This window comes from Rhipicephalus sanguineus, chromosome 1 (genome assembly GCF_013339695.2).
Source record: "Rhipicephalus sanguineus isolate Rsan-2018 chromosome 1, BIME_Rsan_1.4, whole genome shotgun sequence".
NCBI lineage: Eukaryota > Metazoa > Arthropoda > Arachnida > Ixodida > Ixodidae > Rhipicephalus > Rhipicephalus sanguineus.
In genome coordinates, this window is record NC_051176.1 from 73,500,470 (window position 1) to 73,519,908 (window position 19,439).

Sequence of the window (19,439 nt, forward strand, 5' to 3'; positions counted from 1 at the left end):
TGGAGGCCGTTTCGCTAGCTTGATCTACCCGGGAATTGGTTTTGCGCGTCGTGACTGTGTGACGAACATAAAAACACGAGTTAACATGAAAATCATGACACGCATGTCATGTACAGCATGACTTACGTGCCACGCTCATGGGGTGCTGGCGGCCGTTTCGCTAGCTTGATATACACCAAAATTGGTATCTTGCGACGTGACCGTGTGAGGAAGATAAATAACACGAGTTAACATGAAAGAACAGCGCGGCGCGTTAGTGCTCCGCTCTTCGCATGTGTTTACATCGCACTCTTACCTTCGTGGCAGTAAAAAAAAAGATCCTAGAGGGGTCTTTGAATGGATCATGAACGGGTCTGGTGTCTTGTTATTACCATCCCGGTTACATCCTCGTTAAAGGAAATGCGAACAGCTGAGCGCGTAGATGCTGCCTTGTTCGGGTTTCTTTCGAACGCGATAGTACAGCAAGCAACTTTATTGTATACTATCGAGGCGGAACCTCCGAAGCTAAAATATCAGCGTAAATTTAGCGGAAATGATGCGTCAGCTGCGCAAATGCATCTTGCACCGACGTCGCTTTCACAGACACAATTTGGACAGGCGCGTTGAGTCAGCAAATACAGGAACTGCAAAGATTTGTTAATTAAACATTTTTTGCGATACATTTAAATGGCACATTTTTGAATGGCACTTTTGTGCGAAGACAGTTCCGTGTAATTCTTCTAGGGAGCTTATTATGTTCCGATATATCATCTCCAGCATATTTGATACCTAGCGTGCGAATTTCGCATTCAGAGACCAGTGGCATGAGAGAAAGATGAACCTTACGAGTGGCGTACCAACTCCGACAGCGGGCCATCATGTGGCCCTTGCGCCGTACAACATCGTACACCATCGTCGACATCAACTCCGACAGCGCTGCAGTCGGACACCGGCTGCACCCCGGCTTTTTGGTGTGACATTTTCCCTCTTTCGTTCGAAGCCATAGAGTCATATGCTGCGTTCGCCTTTAATTACGTCGTAGCTTCCGCCTTTAACTGCAAACTAAGAATTGCAATTGTCGAAAGGCTTGCATATATATATATATATATATATAGATATATATATATATACTTGGTGCGTCCTTAGGCCTGAATACACGACAACACTTTAAGCTAGAAATGTTCGTAAGATAAATGTGCATACAGTCGTGGAGCTGCACATCAAATTAGCAAAGGCGACCGATGAATGTGAAGGAACCGTTATCAATATATATATATATATATATATATATATATATATATATATATATATATATATATATATATATATATATATATATATGCGTAAGCTTTATGATGATAATGAAGTTTCAAACAAAGTAACGCCTGTTATTTCTCTGTATTTCGAATTTTATACCCCGAAAAGAGTTTTGTTCAGCGCATCCTGCCACCTGCGCAAGCAGTGTTTGAATAGACAGAATTATAGTAAATAACAAAAAACGTTAATTTACGATTTCATAAATACAGCGCCAGTACTTTGGTGCGTCCTTAGGCCTGAATACACGACAACACTTTAAGCTAGAAATGTTAGTAAGATAAATGTGCATACAGTCGTGGAGCTGCACATCAAATTAGCAAAGGCGACCGATGAATGTGAAGGAACCGTTATCAAAGAAAAATCTTGTGAATTCGGCCCCTGGAACGTTTTCCATTGTATTAGAGCTGTAGCAATCAAATCATTTGTGTATGCCGCGTGACATGCTATTCAATCATCTGTATCTACATCGGCTTCTCAAAATGTGCCCCTTCCTACTTTACACACACACACACACACACACACACACACACACACACACACACACACACACACACACACACACACACACACACACACACACACACACACACACACACACGCGCGCGCACACACACACACACACACACACACACACACACACACACACACACACACACACACACACACACACACACACACACACACACACACACACACACACACACACACACACACACACACGGCAAAACATGCATCAATGCATTGTAGCTGGTGGTGTTCTGCCAGTGAAATATGGACTGAAACCAGGGTGAGCAGCATTCCGGTCCAATTTTAGCCGCGGGGCATAACGAAATAGGGTACACGGCCGGGTGCAGTGCAGTATTCCGTGTCAGTCACCTTCTGCCAAATGCTTTCGGGGCACAACGCAAAGGCGACCGAAGAAAATGAAGAAGGAACACAAGTGCATGGAGAAGAAAAAGATATGCGGCCCTCTTCCTGGCATCCTGTACAGCCAGCTAAAACGCAGCTCCAACACGGAGCAAAGCACAGGAACAGCGCATAGAGGCAGGCGCCGTGCTCTCGAGGTCCGACGGCGCATCGTGAGGTATCCCCTTCAGCCGCGGTCGTCCTTGTCTCGATGCATAAGCAGGTCGTGCCTCTTGGCTGTGTACCGATGATGTTCGGCGAACTTCACCTCCGCGGAACTGGTCGTGTCCCGAATGCAAGGCACAGATGAGCGGCCCGTATACACGGACGCGGGGGCCGTCGCTAACCCGCTTGACTCCGCGTGTATCCTCTCCTTCCACCAGCGTACTCCCGTGCCGCGAAGAATTTAGTCACGAGCGGGGCAAAAGGTGGCCCTGATCCCCATGCATCCGAGCCTGCACTACATCGCCGTCCTTGGACAAGTCCTGCCGCCAGTGTATACATGCTCACTGCCACATTCGATGCCCCGCGGGTGCGCACTGTGCGTTCGTTGTCTGAGTCCTGCAGGGCTGGTCAAGGCAGCCGCTGTGTCTGGCCGGACCAAGATCGCGCGTTTATTTTATCTTCGCTTACACTGCATCGGAATTGTGCATGCATTTCAGTTCTTGACCTTTTCAGAAAATCGTGGACTGCTCTTGTGCTATATATATGGCCAGAGTTCTTGGCCCGTATTCATATAATCGTCATACACGGAAACAGTCGTAACAGGATATTTCGCCCAATCCCGATGCTGGACATCCCATTAGCAAAGCAGGCCGGCCAATTGCAAAAGAGCACTTAGGAAGGAGAAGCCTTGTGAACCAACTAGTTATATATGTTAAAACATTGTTATGCTGTACATGTTGTATGTATTGTCATGTGGTTGGGCCAGGGAAGAAGGCATAAGTCAAACAGGCAAAGATTAACACCGTATTGGGCGAACCTGTGAACAGAAAAATGAAACACTCGCAGCACAATGATAACGGTCGTCGGTCGCCGAGGAACGGGACCCGTATTCAAAAAGGTATCTGAAATATTATCTTACGAACATTTTCAGCGTAAGATGTTTGAGATGAGATATTTTCCACCTTCCACTTTTTAACGCGACGCTCTCTTCAGCAGCCGTGGCTGCGTACTTCTGTCTCTAGAGCAGTCGATCAGCATAACTGTTATCGCTGTCTTTGTCACAAAGCGATATCTACCCGACGGCACACGGTTAGAAGCACGCCGCGATAGCTTTGATTCGGCTGTCAAAATAGAAGTGTGGCGCTCATGCCGCAGATATGCACTTGGCGTAAAAACAACGAACCAGGGGCGTAGCCAGAAATTTTTTTTTTTTTTTTGGGGGGGGGGGGGGTTCAACCATACTTTATGTATGTTCGTGCGTGCGTTTGTATGTGTGCGTGTATATATGCGCAAGCAAAATTGAAAAATTTCGGGGGGGGGGGTTGAACCCCCCCAACCCCCCCCTTGGCTACGCCCCTGCAACGAACAAACAATATGCTGCGCGGTCTCAGAAGATTGATATACCAGTGAATAACAGGAAGACCTGTTTCCAGCCCAGCGCTGCAGTCGACGGTAGGTGTCGCACCGCTACGTGGCGCAGACAGGCACTTTGACACGAACTCGCGTGGTCCGTAAACTTTTGTGCTCGACTGTACAATGATGCATGTATAAAGGACGACGCATTTCACCAAATATTCAGACTCTCGACGACAGATGATTGTGCTCGTGGCTATCATTGTCATGTGAGCGTTTCGTTTTGCTGCGCGCATGTTAACCTAACGAAGAGTTCAACTTTTGCCCGTTTGACTGCTGCGTCCTTCGACGTCACAACCACGTGACATCTGGTGGAAGTGCTTCTGCGTTCATGTGCCGGACACTCCGGTCAAACTGTGAACGAAGCCCGAACCGTGACTACAGCACGAACGCATCGCTGAACCACCCAGCCAGCCGCGGGCAATAAGGATAGCCCCCGGAGTAAGGACCCGTGCCTGACAAACCATAAATACCAAGGTCATCACACCATCAGCAACAATGCAAGCCGTTATGCCACCTACAGCGGTCTTGTTGGAGCAACACTGAGAGCCAGGAACCTTCCGAAGGTCATAATGTGATGACCTGAAGTTGGCTTAAATTATAAAGTCAGCGTCGCTGTTTCCAACAACTGGCACAATGAAGAACAGTAGCCATGTCTCTTTCTCCTGCTAGTACGCCGCCATAACATGGTTTGAGAAGGGGAAGTCTACCTTAAGAACGCAGGACCTGTTTCTCACGACTCTTCCGGGCACCATCGCGACATCGCACCCGAACAGAGAGTCGAATCTCGGTTGGAAACACGTATGGAGTTTCCTAAGGCGAATATCCGGATATACGCCGAGGAGATGACTCATTTGTCCCACCATGCCGACCCCGCTATGTCGGAATAGAAAAAAAGTTCGCTTTCCGATGCGAGGGGTGAGATCAGCAGTTTGCGCGACCTGCGCGCAAATTCGTCTGAGTTGGTTTATAATCTCGAGGAAGAAGCTTAGGGCACGTATTCACATAAGCATCTCCAGCTGAAATAATTGTTCGTAAGAAAAAAGAAACCCTCAGCAAATCGTGTGCTAGGCATGCCATTAGAGAAGAGGGTTGGCCAGGGGCAAATAGAACTTACGAACCGGTAGCTTTTCGCATATACTAGACCAAAACGTTACATAGAACTTACGTTAGTTTTCGGCATCGCATAAAAACTCAGCCTCCACCCCAGCTTTGTATGCGTGGTTCGTAGGGGGTTAAGCCATCACTTCATGAAACTACGCCGTCGCATACGAAAGACCAATTAGCATTATGGAATAGCGTAAAAACAGGCAAGGACTCAGGCAAGAGAGACGACACAGGCGCTAACTTTCAACTGACGTCTCAACGTCAGTTGAAAGTTAGCGCCTGTGTCGTCTCTCTTGCCTGTGTTCCTGCGTGCTTTTGCGCTATTCGAACGTCAGTTGAAAGTTAGAGCCTGTGTCGTATCTCTTGCCTGTATCCTTGTGTGTTTTTACGTTATTCCACAAGGCATTCTTACCAACTAGCTCGGCTTTCCTTACGACCAGTTAGACTGGCGGTAGCTTTGAACGGCATTTTTTATTGCCCAATGCTAAGTGGTACCGTAGGATTTGTAATTCGGGCAGCATGTCATTGATCTAACCAAACCAAACCAAACGACTGCTGTATGGACGCCTATTAGAACCAAATCAAACCAAACCGAACAATCTTGTTTCCGACACAAAAGATGGGGGCCTAAGGAAAACATAAGATGTCATGATTAACGCAATCAAGCGCATTCCTAAGGTCAGTGATGCGATCAACAGTGTAAATAAAGTTTTGTTTCAATGTCATTCATTATTTTATCTTTTACATGTAATAAAGCTGGTCCAGTGAAATATTTTTCTGAAAATTGCACTGGGCGTGATTTACCGGGTGCTGTTTTGGCTATGAAATTTGCAAGACGCGTGTTAACATGCTGAAAGGCTTTAGATAGCACAGGCAGCACCGCAAATGGCCTGTAACCAATGGCACCACATCCTTGTGTATTGGGCATATACGGGCAAGCTTAACATATCAGATGGGAAGATTCCAGTTTCATGCGTTCGATTAATTATATACGTCGAGGATAGCGATATAAGAGCTGCAACATATTTGATGAGTATGGCAAATAAATAATCAATTCTTGCTGAGTTGCTGTTTCTAATTTAAACCAATAACTTCTCGACCTCTTGTGGGCTTGTCGAAAATTATGACTCACGACAAATTTCGGCACTATGATCACTGTTGCTGGAAGTCTTAAAATTAACAGTGTTATATTAAAATACTCATTTGTTTCCGAGAGCACTTCCACCTCACTTTCACCATGAGTAAAAGCTGCAATCCTAGTAGGGCGCTTCACTTTCCAGTTGTTAGACAAGTTGTTAGTTTTATTACAAAGCTTTCTAGGATCGTTAAATATTCTAGCGTTAAACATGAAGTATTAACCTTTTATTTCGCTTTTTTTTTTTTTCAATCGATAAAAGGAGCAACGTGCCACCTCTGTACAAATACGTCATACATTTTGTTTTGCGCTTTCATCCTTGCATATAAGAAGGGTTTTATATAGGCAAGGTTATATGTAATCCAGCGTTTGCATTTTTTTCCCTCGGGGTGTATCGAACAAGCGGGAAGTATCTATTCCAGAAACCTTAAATGTGTCAAAGAATAGAAGGCATGCATGGTCATGGTCTTTTTTTTTGCGTAAATGAGGTCACCGTTTGCAGTTTCCAGTGTATGATGAAGTTTGGCCGAGCAGATCTGAATTTATTTTGCGATAATTCGATTTTTCAGGGCGGTCGGGCCTAACTCTGGCAAGTGGTAAAAGTGTAAAGTTATATGATCACTCTTGTTGAGTGATAATACGAGTATACTGCTAATGCAGTTCGGTCACAGGACATTTGTGATGCTGATGTCGAGTAATGTGGCAATATTGTCGGTTAGACGAGGAGGTTGTGTGGTGACATTTGAGCACTCAAAAATAGACTGTAATGGTTTCCAGCTGTTTTCAAGATGCATCCCCACTCTTCATGTCACTGTGTAAGTTCCCCATAATAAGGAAAGGACTTCGCATAAAATCAATTTTTATCAGTAGCGTTATGACGAATTCTAAAAAAATTGCACTTCTACCCTGTGGGAGCTCGAGAAACGGCTGAAACTAAATATTTCCTCATGTACTGTAACACACTAGACAGAAATACGTCCTTTCCAGAGTGAGGAGTGCTCCATTATACTTCAACCATTTCTTCGAGAAGGGATAATAGACAAACCGCAAGTCTGTGTTTTCACGCCCAATGTCATAACCTAGCCATGCAAGACACCGCGATGTCTGAATTAATCTTGATCACGTGGGATCGATAAGCGCTGCTGACACCAGGTTCAAAATCGCTTCGCTAACGGCGAGTTGAACGGAGGGATCTTTGTACCAGCTAAGAAGCATTGGTGTATCTTAATTGATGTCATCGAAACTGTGGTCTCACTTCGCCTCCATCACATTTTTTAAGCGCGATATACACAGCGCTAACATGGTGACCAAGGTATATGTAAACTGGTAGCGTAACTTCCGTAGAAGCCCACGTGTCAAGGCGGTGGCTAGTTGTTGCAACAGTCGCTATCTATGTGAGGAGGGGACAAACAGAATTAGAAAAAAAGAAAAAGATGACGTCACAAACGGAAGCGGAAATGTCGTCACGTTTTAACGCGATGGGCGCGAAATTATGAAATTTTTTGACAGGGCGCCGCTTCTTACTTTTTTTTTATAGCTTCACGTTCTTTTTCTTATTACTATGACGGCTCCATAATGGAAGCCTGCAAGATAACGGGAAGACGAAAAAGACAGATTTGATAAGTAAGGTGTATTTTATTGGCGAAATATTGCAGTTGAACAGGATATTACCCCAAAATATATAACACAGAAATCAGAAGTAGCATAACAATTCAACGTGCAGACAAACCTTGCACACGTGTTGCTCTTGCATCCGTAGACAGCGCAGCGTTTCTTCGCGTAGCGTGGCGGACTCATCGTCCCGAAGGGCGACAGCACGCCGGCCGTGCGCTGGCAAAACACAGTCACTGAAACGGTTCCCGATGGCTGCGATGGGCTATATTACCTTCTGCCAAGTACCACGACTAGAAAACAACGCTTATGCGAGGAAATCACCTACGGACGACAGGCACAAACCTATTGCGCAAAAACGAGCGACGCCATTTGCATCTGAAAATGCGCAAAACCGTTGGCCCATGTTACCAGACTGCCTGCATGTGCCCGCTGTTTCTGAAAATAAACAAAAAAAAATTGGCCACTCAACCACATACCCAAGACTAAAGTTTGATTAAAGTAATCTACTAATTTAATTCGTGACAAACAAAATTAAAACTAATGAAAATAAACATTTAATTAATTTTTTGTTTTCATTATTTGTCCCCCCCTCACCTAGTAGCGCTTTAATCGTCACGCGGGTGTTGATGTTTGTCGCAATAGGTTTCCGACCACTTTTCGTTCGGACTTTCGCGACCTATTTAGATTGACCTTGTGGTGACTGCATGAAACAAGCTCCGAGATCACCACTCTTCCATAACGCTCCACTCTGTTCTGTCAGCTTAACTACATGTATTCGCATGAAGACTCGTTAAATTGTCGCCTGTTGGATCGCTGACCGGCCAGTGTTCGGTCTTCTGCTTACTGTGGAAAAAGCTTGAGTAACAGGTTGATGTAAAGGCAACGAACGAAGGTGCCGAGCTCCTGAGCTCACTTTTAAAATGCGTGACTGGGCTAGTTAAGCCAGACACGAACGATGGTCGCGCCATCTAGGCAGCACAAAGAGAGCCAGGCGGGGCTCCGCGCAACCTCCGAGATTACCGACGGGCCGACTCCCGTGTGCTCCCGCTTTTCCAGTGGTTGGGGCGAGGCCCACCACTGGAAAAGCTGGCGCTACTGTCGGCGTGACGTGCATGCAGGATCATGGGCGGCGTCGTCTGCTTCGGAAGCATCGGCGCGCGCTGGAAACGATATTTTAGAATGCCACCTGCTCTGTCGTTCTTATTAAATGGGGAGGTTTCGCCGCTTCAGCTGTACGCTTGACAACATTTGAAAGCACTGCAATATGCAGTCGCTGTCTTTAAAGGAGTCATATATGGTAGGCTTGTCCCCGGTGCCGCAGTGCAAGACATACGCAACGGAACCCGGTGCCAGCCTTCACACGTGTGCGCAGGGTAAAAAGCTGCGTGAAGTTTGGATCGTGAAACTTAGGTATGGTAAACAGCTATCGGCTACAACACGCACGTGTAGCAAGCACTTCCGCGAGGGAGATTTCGGCTTTGGCGTGGGGCTGCGATGTTCGGCGAGTAGCAGGAAGTGCTCACTGAGACTCTCGCCCATGCACGCTGGCCAGCCTTTCTCCTGCAAGCCGACATATATGTTGTCAACCACCATATCGGCTCCAAAAGTAGGTTGATTCGCTCCCAAATTCAAGTTCCAACCTTAGGAGTTCTCTACGGGGCTGTATGTATTCTTGTCGGAAAAGTGCCGCGCCTTTTGCGTTATGGAAAGAATATTGCCACAAAAATTGCTGGATAACTAGCCTAAGAGTGTCGAGCATTAAAACATTCCATTGCGGTCTCTACACCTTGCTTTTAGCCCGCCTTTCAGCGACTTGCTGCAATAAATTCTCTGTTTGCCCCGCCACGGTGGTCTAGTGGTTATGGCGCTCGACTGCTGACCCGAACGTCGGGGGATCGAATCCTGGCCGCGGCGGCTGCATTTTCAGTGGAGGCGAAAATGTTTGAGGCCCGTGTACTTTGATTTAGGTGCACGTTAAAGAACCCCAGGTGGTCGAAATTTCTGGAGCCCTCCACTATGGCGTCTCTCATAATCAATCGTCGTTTTGGGACGTTAAACCCACTGACCTCCATTAAAAGTCTGGACGACGCATCCCCGCTCTCCGAAGCGGGCGCTTGTGAAGCCACCGGAAGGTCCCTTGTTTGTCCCGGAAGCTGGCGTCTTCTGCGCGTCTTAGGCGCGCAACTGAAATACTCTCGGGTGGCAGCTGTTGTTATGATCGCATTTTTTGCGTTTTTTATAATATAACTTGCTCGCAGTCATCCCAGCAAGACAATAGAGCATGCGGCAACCACAGATGCAAATAAATTTTGGTTGAACGCATCTTTTCAAGACGAAAAGATGCGCACACCAAAATGTCGTGCTTTCCGATGTGCGCCTTTCTGACAGAGACATTGACGCTTATTCTGTAATGCTGCGAATCTTCTTTTTTTTTCAACATGCGCAGTCATTACCTGCTTACGATGACTAACTTTATCCATTGCTCCTATTTCTCTTGCGATGCAGTGTGTGCCTTTTCATGATTTTGTAGTGTGTAAAAGTTTCAGAAATGCCTCCCTGGCACTCTGTAAGTGCAGATGCCTATGTAAAAGAAGGAAAAATATGCGGCGAGTCGCTTTACCAGATGTAGAGAGCAAAAGGTGCTTGCATTTTCGGGGCCCTCATTAGAATTAGAGCGCAAGAACACATTAAGCGGTAAGGTGTTCATCGGAAAAGCAACATACCATATAAACTTCATTCCATAGATCCGAGGTGAGCTAGTTGAGTGTGCGAATAGCGGCTTTTAGATTGTCACATTGCTGGCATTATTTCTCACTTTGTGGATTACAACGGACTTGCCGAGAACATTTACAGTAAAGTTCTTTTTAACATTCCAAAACATTTAGTTCCAATTTATGACGACTGATACAGTTATATCTATCTATGACAGCCTTAAGCATTGACGAAACTAGAATTGGAAAAGTAACTGGTTGAGCTGGTGATGCATAATAATGACTAATTTAAAGCCTGAGCACCAAATTTGCCCATATGTAAGATTAAGCACTTTCGGCGCCCAGTTACAGTAACTGTTAACTTTGTGCTGATTATGATATGCGTATCAGTTAAGCATTCTAAGTATGCTGCATATGCCCAAGAAACCGGGGGAAAAATCAGACAACATAACAGTGTTTATTATTTGTGTGCCAGCCTTGTGTGGTCGACAGGCATGAATTCTCTTGCACCAAAGCTTGTGCTCGTACAGAATGGGTGTGCCGCTGTGTAGCTTCTTTGTGTTTTTCGAAGTCCTTTTCGAAAATGAAATTACCAATTTTCTACTGGTGATTGAAGAGAATCAGTTTCGTGAATTGCCTTCGGATGTACAAACCAGTAATTTTGGCCGTCGTTGTCTTCGCCATATGATGCATCCTGATCTTAATGTATGATGATATCACGAACTTAAGAAGACGCACAAAGTGGTTCGACTCAACAGATGATTCAATCATGTGCTCATGTAACTCCGGGTATATTTGGCGAAGCTTTCCTGAAAGCGCTCTCATAACTGCAACCATCAAAATCTCAGAAAGATTCCCCTTCTTTTGAAGCGTGGTTCCACGAAGCTTATCTTCCAGCCGGATCATCTTCTCTGTAGCCTGATATATGTATATTGTTGACGATGATGGCACCTGAAGTCCGCCGCGGCCTTTGCGCTTAAGGAAGGCCGAAGGACTGCTGTCTGACACTGTCGCCGAATAGCACGTCGCACAGGGGATCCGCTTCCGCACCATCAGGCAAACAAACCCGGCAATATAGCCACTTACATTCCCAACGTAAGGCGAAAGCGAAGGGAGGCGCTCCGCCTCGATTTCGAGTTCACTTTCTTGGGAGCACTCATTAACATGCAGGGGATATCCGCTACCGTTTTGCTTTGACACGGTCATGTCCACCTCATCATAAGCACCTGTCGCACTGCTCACATACAAGGTTCGGGTGTCATCAAGAGCAGTACAATTTCCTCGCCCTCCTTTCACCTCATTGTGCACGATGAGGCGTTTGTACGCTGCCATAAACTGCCTGACTGTGGGGTTGTTGTTCCACCCTCCTTTGGAGCGTATGGCGCAGAAGAAGAGCTCTATGTGGTCTTGCGAGAATTTGTACGTTAGTAAATAACGTAATGTGGGAGCTTCGCCGAACAACAGCGAAGATGCCACACGGATGGTGCTTTCAATAGTAACAAGGAAACCAAGAAAAGCAGTCTTTCGTTGGGTCCTGAAAATTGGTATACCTGTTGGGCCGCTGAGACCTCCGATATACTCTTTGGCCACCTGCAAAAATGTCATCCATATACCTTTGCTACCAGGCCTGAGGGGTGCCTTAAATCCCTTTGCCAAAGGGTTGCGTGAATTAAGGCAGTCAAAAAGCTGGTCGAAGAGTCTAATAAATTTTACTGTTGCTTCGGATCCCTTAAATTGAGGGAGCTTCAGGTCATCGCGGCAGAAGTCAATGGCATCAGCTACGCTGGAACTCAACGTTTGGGCAGCCAGATTTACTTTCATTTTCTGCTTCTGCCATTCAATGTGTGAGGCGCGCAGCTTATTTGCAGCATGCAAGCCTTCATTCTCTTGTAGGTGGCGCACGTGCTGCCACAGTATACATGACCTCGACGTATCCTTGAGACAGCCAAGTGAAGCAAGGGCATTGCGCACAAGCTTAAGCATGTGCGCAATGCCCTTGATTCATAACGTCCACGCAAGAACGGTTACTTGTGTATACAGTTATAAATGCGCAGGTATGCTGCGGCCGCGCTGTCGCTTCAATGAGGCTTCATTCTGGTATGCCATATATCTATTTATACAGACAGACCGCTGTCAGAGTGTATCTTAGATAGTCCGCCCTCAGGGATTACCTCCATTTCATGCAAGAAGCTTGTTTTGGAATACCCCACCACGGCGACCACGCGCAGTGTGTGCTCACTGTAAACATTTTATAAACAGACAGCGCCTGTGGACCATTCCGGGCTTTCATTTTGTCTAAGGTTATTAATTAGGACAGTACAAACTTCCCTCGTGTCGAAAGTATTCACAGAAATGTCCAGCGGGGCCTCCGCGTGGTGTTTTCGTGTAGCGCCAACAGCCAAACATAGGAGCGCACCGGCGTTATCCTACCTATAGCACAAAAGATAGGCGAGTCCAATTGAGGACGACTTCGTAACTCCTCAACCCCAGTACCGGGTGTTCAAAATTAAGCTTTGTGGTTTTCTTGAAGTTCAGCACTGAGAGGTACGTTAAAACAACCCGCGCAATAAGTTATGTATCCACGTGGGACACACAAAGTGAGGCAATAATCATCGCTGTCAGCCTTCCAATGAACGAAAATTGAATATTGAACTCGAATTAAATTTGAATAAGTAATAATTGAATAACCGACACTTCGTGGAAGAATTTACGGGTATAATTGTCGTTCTCTTCCATTGCTATCTATACTTCCGCGAACACATATTTTCTGTGTATGAGTGTGAGTGTACTCTTGCCGCTTGTCTTCGTACTTTCCTTGGAGTGACGATGTTCATAGGCGTGCGCACAGGGGGAGGGGGGGGGGCGCTAAATTGCCCCGTAGATTGGCCCTTCTAGCCACCTAAGAAGAGGGGGGGCGCAAAGTCTGCCCCATAGATTGACTTAGTAGGGAGGGGGGCGCTGCGATGAACCTTTGCACCCCCTGATGGGCAACCCTGCGCACGCCTATGACGATGCTACAAATAAATACTCATCGGAACCACCTGAATATCGCCTCGAGAGAAGCCTGTCCCCCACCTCTTTACCTATTTTGTTACATGAACCAAAGGCAGCCGTTCTCCTTATATATACATATGCATTTATAAGTACCAGGGGGCTATAATGTATATGCCTTCGTTTGGCGTGGATCTTAATTCCGAAGATAGTGCGAACCAGAACGAGAGCCCCAATTTCTTATGCAGAATCCCGCGCTGCCATGTCCATATGCCTCGCTCTAAATAACCTGCTGCTCGCATCACTGACACACACCTTCGCTCCACCATTTCCAATTTGCGCGGTTACGAAGCGTGACCTCAGACTCGACAACGTTCTCTCTTACTTCACAAAAAAAAGTTGGAAGACGCTTGCGCTTCGCCTCAAGAGTAGAACGTGATAGAGTAACCGGGCCTCGTTCGCATCGCCTTCTCAATCGGTAGCCTCGCTTCGGTTCTCGGTGGACACCTCAAGCGTGCCGTAAGGAAAGAAACGTCTCTACACGTAACATTAGCCATTTATAACTATCTTACCCTGTCTACTGGAAGTAGAGTTGCGAAGTGCCCACCACGCCATAATTCTTCATTTTGCGAATCAACGAGGTACCCACTACGCATCCGTAAGACAACTCGCGAACCTGCGCCGCTGGTCACTTTGTTGACAATTTTGCTGCTGCTGATGATTAAATATTTTATTTATTTATTTTATTTATTTATTTTCAATACTGCCAGTCTCACTTGGAGACCAAGGCAGGTGGGCATACAAATAACAACGTGAGCATGAACATATTACACATATTGCAGAGTACAATTGCGTTTCATACATAGAAATGTTGTTATCTCTAATACAACATTAATATTTACAACTCAACAGTGAAACTTAATACAATCTAATGCAACATAAAAAAAGTCATGCAGACAACAAAAGAACACATTGCATAAACATAAAACTTCTTTTTTTTCATGGTTAGGGCTTATTTTCTATCGCGTAACAGAAGGTTGACGGTGACTCACTCACTATCACTCGGCGATTGTAATGGGTGGTCCCATAAACTCCTCACTCGTTGTGCGATTCAGATGTCTTGACGCCTGGCGATATTCTACGCTTCTGCCACGCAGCATTACATGCGTTAAGGAGACTCCTTACGTTACAAGACATTCGTATAGGGTTTTCTTGGGAAACACTTCCAAGCAATGGCGCGGCTCTGTGGTAGAGCACCTTCTTTCCACATGAAGCGTCTGGATTCGATTCTCACTCGGACCGAAGTTTTTTCTATTTTTATTATTGATTTTTTTGCATCTATCTCGAATTTTGGCTCACGGACAACGCTGATTTTTCGCTCACAAGCGTCGACGCCGACGCCGACACCAGAATTCCTGCGAAACGAGCTCAAAAAGCGGCCTTACCAATTATGTACCGGTCGGGAGAAGTGATTAATAAGTTTGTGGTTTGCACCCTCTCTTCTTGTGCCCTGAGCGTCGCGCTGTTTCCCCAGGAAGCTCCAACAAGAATATTTTACGCCGTAAGAAGTAATAGTGAATTTCTTTCTTTCTTTACTTACTTTTACTTAATTACTTTTACTTTACTTTACTTTACTTTACTCACTCACTCACTCACGCACGCACGCACGCAATTTACTTACTTACTCACTCACTCACTCACTCACTCACTTACTTACTTACTTACTTACTTACTTTACTTACTTACCTACTTACTTAGTTACTTACCTACTTACCTACCTACCTACCTACTTACTTTACTTACTTACTTACTTACTTACTTACTTACTTACTTACTTACTTACTTACTTACTTACTTACTTACTGACTGACTGACTGACTGACTGACTGACTGACTGACTGACTGACTGACTGACTGACTGACTGACTGACTGACTGACTGACTGACTGACTGACTGACTGACTGACTGACTGACTGACTGACTGACTGACTGACTGACTGACTGACTGACTGATGACTGACTGACTGACTGACTGACTGACTGACCTGACTGACTGACGACTGACTGACTGACTGACTGACTGACTGACTGACTGACTGACTGACTGACTGACTGACTGACTGACTGACTGACTGACTGACTGACTGACTGACTGACTGACTGACTGACTGACTGACTGACTGACTGACTGACTGACTGACTGACTGACTGACTGACTGACTGACTGACTGACTGACTGACTGACTGACTGACTGACTGACTGACTGACTGACTGACTGACTGACTGACTGACTGACTGACTGACTGACTGACTGACTGACTGACTGACTGACTGACTGACTGACTGACTGACTGACTGACTGACTGACTGACTGACTGACTGACTGACTGACTGACTGACTGACTGACTGACTGACTGACTGACTGACTGACTGACTGACTGACTGACTGACTGACTGACTGACTGACTGACTGACTGACTGACTGACTGACTGACTGACTGACTGACTGACTGACTGACTGACTGACCTGACTGACTGACTGACTGACTGACTGACTGACTGACTGACTGACTGACTGACTGACTGACTGACTGACTGACTGACTGACTGACTGACTGACTGACTGACTGACTGACTGACTGACTGACTGACTGACTGACTGACTGACTGACTGACTGACTGACTGACTGACTGACTGACCTGGACGGAACTGACTGACTGACTGACGACTGACTGACTGACTGACTGACTGACTGACCTGAACTGCACTGACTGACGGACTGACTGACTTGACTGCTGACTGACTGGACTTGACTGCACTCACTCACTCACCTCACCTCACTCACTCACGTCACATCACTCCTCCACTCAACGTCACTCACTCACTCACTCACTCACCTCAACTCACTCACTCACTCACTCACTCACTCACCTAACTCACTCACCTCACTCACTCACTCACTCACTCACTCACTCACTCACTCACTCACTCACGGTCACCATCACTCACTCCGTCACTCACTCAACTCACTCACTCACTCACGTCACTACTCACTCACTCACTCCGTCACTCACTCACGTCACTCACTCACTACTCACTCACTCACTCACATCACTCACTCACTCACTCACTCACTCACTCACTCACTCACTCACTCACTCACTCACTCACTCACTCACTCACTCACTCACTCACTCACTCACTCACTCACTCACTCACTCACTCACTCACTCACTCACTCACTCACTCACTCACTCACTCACTCACTCACTCACTCACTCACTCACTCACTCACTCACTCACTACTTACTTACTACTTACTTACTTACTTACTTACTTACTTACTTACATTGCTCGCACGCGTTGATAGCATACTCCTACTGTTGCTCAACCTTTGAGAGCACCTTTCTCCATCAGGTTTTTCATTTATGTGGAAGTTGCATGCAGTGATGAACAATTCATGCGAGGAGTTAGCGACGCAGGAAAACTGTAATGCATATATCAGGTCCTTTGTGCTCTTCGCTTTTCTTCCCCGCACTGCTTTTTCGTGGCCTACCAGAAGGCTCTCCAAAGTTTCACTTCTCCCTCCTTGACTTTAAGAGAACGAGTAGAAGAGAAAAAGATGCGGAGGTAGCAGAGCGCGCCGGCTGTGTTGCATCGGTAACAAGCGCTCTGTGCGTGTCGTGCCTCAAGAAGTAACTGGCCGTCAAAAAGTGTTTCTGCCGTAGAGTTTCTCAGGGCCTGCGAGCTTTTGTACGTGCGCCGCTTCCTCAAAACGTAGTGCATGCTCGTGATTTAAGCGAGCTTGGTACTTGCACTCGGGTGTACTATAGTCAGGTCACGTCCAGCCTTCAGGAGGTGCCCGTAAGACAGCTGTGATATAAAGGGAAACACGTACGGCGTATTCTGACGGTGCGTGCAGGAATAATAAAAGGAGGAACGTTGCTTTGGTTGCTTTACGCGTATAAACCATTTGCAGGGGTTATCTAACATGCACACCCTCCGGGAAAACGGCGCAGCAAAACACGCCTCCTATTCGCAGATATGTTGTACACGTACACGTAACACGTGCATACAGTCGAGCGCGATTTTAAGGTTATCGCACGAGCGTCGACCAAGAACTACAACAGCGCCACGGCGCAGAATCTTCTTTCGAGGAGAGGGAGGTGTCAGGCAAGCTTCACGCGATCTTTTTGCTGTTCCTTAAGCTGCGATCACTCCCGTCTGAGGACGCGATATATTTTGTGCAAGTTAGCCAGTCGTTCAAATAGCGCAGTACCAAGCACCAGCTTTACCATATCTGTCCCATCAATTTCGTTAGAGTAAACTTCGTAAACCAACGAAGTTTACGCTTGATCGCAACGAATGGAAAGCTTAAAATAGAGAGATGGTGGAGAGTGTGTCGTAGGAGCGATTGTTGTAGCATGGAAGAGCCAACGAGGCAAAGAAGAATGCGTAATCTTCATTTTAACTGTTCCGAAACGTGCCGATATGCCCCTGGGAGGCTAGGCCGGTCTGCGCGAGCAGGAGAACCTCCAAAGCGCGCTAGACTGTATGTGTTACGTGCACGTTCTTTTACCGCTTCCAATGCCTATCCGTAGGTAGGCGATAGGTAGCGAGGCACTCGAAGCGGTAAAGGAACGCGTCTACTTAGAATAGGTATAGTGACCGCAGGTCCTAATCATGAGACTGAAGTAACTAAGAGAATAAGAATGGGGTGGAGCGCATTTGGAAGGCGTTCTCAAATCATGAATGACTACTATCCCTCAAGAGAAAGGTATATAACAGCTGCATCTTAACGGTCCTTACCTACGGAGCTGAAACCTGGAGGTTTGCAGAGAGGGTTGAACTTAAGTTGGGCGTGACGCAGCGAGCCATGGAAAGAAAAATAAAAACTGTAACTTTAAGGGACAAGAAAATAGTAGAGTGGGTGAGGGAACAAGCGGGTGTTTAAGGACATCTTAGCCGACATCAAGAAGAAATGGGCATGGGCAGAGCATGTAGCAGAAGGCAAGATAACTGCTGCTCACTAAGGATTGCAGACAGGATTCTAAGAGAAGGCAAGCGCGCGAGGGGGAGCCAAAAAGTTTGGCGGGCAGAAGAGGTTGAGATGTTTGCGGGGATAAACGTGACCGCAGCATGCACAGGACCTGTATGTTTGGCGCAACATGGGAAAGGCCCTTGCCCCGCAGCGGCCGTAGTCAGGCTGATGATGATGACCCGCATACACGAGTATAATTGTGTACATATAGACTTCTGTTTATAGGAGGAGATTACACAGTGGCCCACCGCTGCTTTTTTCCTTATTTTGGTGGTAGACATTTGTTATTTTCTTTTTAAAAGTTTAAACGGGCGAAAGCTATACTTGTTGATCTTTAAGTCGTAAACGTTATTGTAAGCACTCTTGTGGAAACAACGCTCGCTTCATTGTATTTCCGAGCTTCTCTCGTGGCCCGAGGAGATCAATTCTTTTCAAGCGTAGTTCTATCCGCAGCGGATGCTGATCATCCGCCAATATACTTTTTCCTGGATATCGTATGGATAAGCATAGACGTACTTCATGACACAAACGTATCTAAAATATTATAAACGCAGTTTCCGGGAGTGTAGTTTCAGTTTTATGTTTAGAAAACAGTAGCTATACAATACCATGTCAAAGGCGAGCTTGGCGGCATTATGTGCCACCATATAATTCGCCGCCACATTATTGTTAAGCGTACTGCAGTTAATGTTCTTAGGCGTAAAGATGTATTTTGAATGTGTGAAAGCAGAATCTCCATTGTATTCAAGCAGACGCAGCCGCCTCATCAACAGCCATAAGCGTCATCGGCGTCTGTTATGCACCTCTTTTACGGATCCGACGCAACAATAACACTACGAGAGCTTGCACGGCGCACCTAACATAGGATAAAATGAACTCAAATTTTCGCGAGACGGCTTCATAGAGTCCATTCGCAGGGACATATTCGTCTTCCGTTCGGCCTCTTACGACCTAATTACAACCTTCTGGTACACTATATCGCCTGGAATGAATAGCATGTCCAAATGCGTGCTCATTGATCGTTAGAATCGAGGACAGCCGGCACTTTACTTCTGG

The 19,439-nt window shown here is 46.2% G+C and overlaps 1 protein-coding gene across 1 annotated transcript in view; it reads left to right on the plus strand.

The window, feature by feature from the left end:
- The window catches only part of LOC119392996 (whirlin), a 328,938-nt gene that overhangs the window by 275,840 nt on the left and 33,659 nt on the right, over nt 1-19,439 (plus strand). The gene's annotated exons all lie outside the window — the stretch shown is intronic.